This window comes from Phalaenopsis equestris, unplaced genomic scaffold (assembly GCF_001263595.1).
Source record: "Phalaenopsis equestris unplaced genomic scaffold, ASM126359v1 Scaffold235275, whole genome shotgun sequence".
Taxonomy (NCBI): domain Eukaryota; kingdom Viridiplantae; phylum Streptophyta; class Magnoliopsida; order Asparagales; family Orchidaceae; genus Phalaenopsis; species Phalaenopsis equestris.
Genome location: NW_018253158.1, coordinates 77,336 through 77,894, shown reverse-complemented (window position 1 = coordinate 77,894; position 559 = coordinate 77,336).

Below are 559 nucleotides of genomic sequence, written 5' to 3'. Positions count from 1 at the left end.
TTCAGCTCGAAGAGTAGATCACATCCATACGAATAATTGATTTTTTGTGATCTACTTTTTGATCTGGAAGGGAGGGAAATTTGAGATTATTATTTCAATTTAAGAGATATACATAAGCCTAAGAGGTTTTTCATCAATTAGGTTTGAATAAGTAGGTCTTTCTGAGCTTATGCAACTCCTCATGGCGTCGTTTTGACATAATTTTCGCGTCGGGTCGGAGGTTCGTCGGAATTTAGCTCGGTTTCGACTTTTTCCGGCGACGTCGGCGTTTTCCGGCGAGGACTTTTCCGACGATGGAGGAGAAAGTGGAGCTGTTGTTGTGTGTGTGGAGATGGAATGAAGAGTGGGGGGCTTGCTTAAGAATGGATTAGTGTTATATAGGGGAGAGAGAGATTGTTTTATTGTTTTATAAATGTTTTATTATTATTATTTTTTTAATCCTATAGCAGAGAAAGTGTGAAGAAGCATGCGTGATAATTGGATAGGAGGGGTGAGAGGCATGCATGATAGCTAGATATGATAGGATTGGATTTTAATTTTATATATATATATATATATA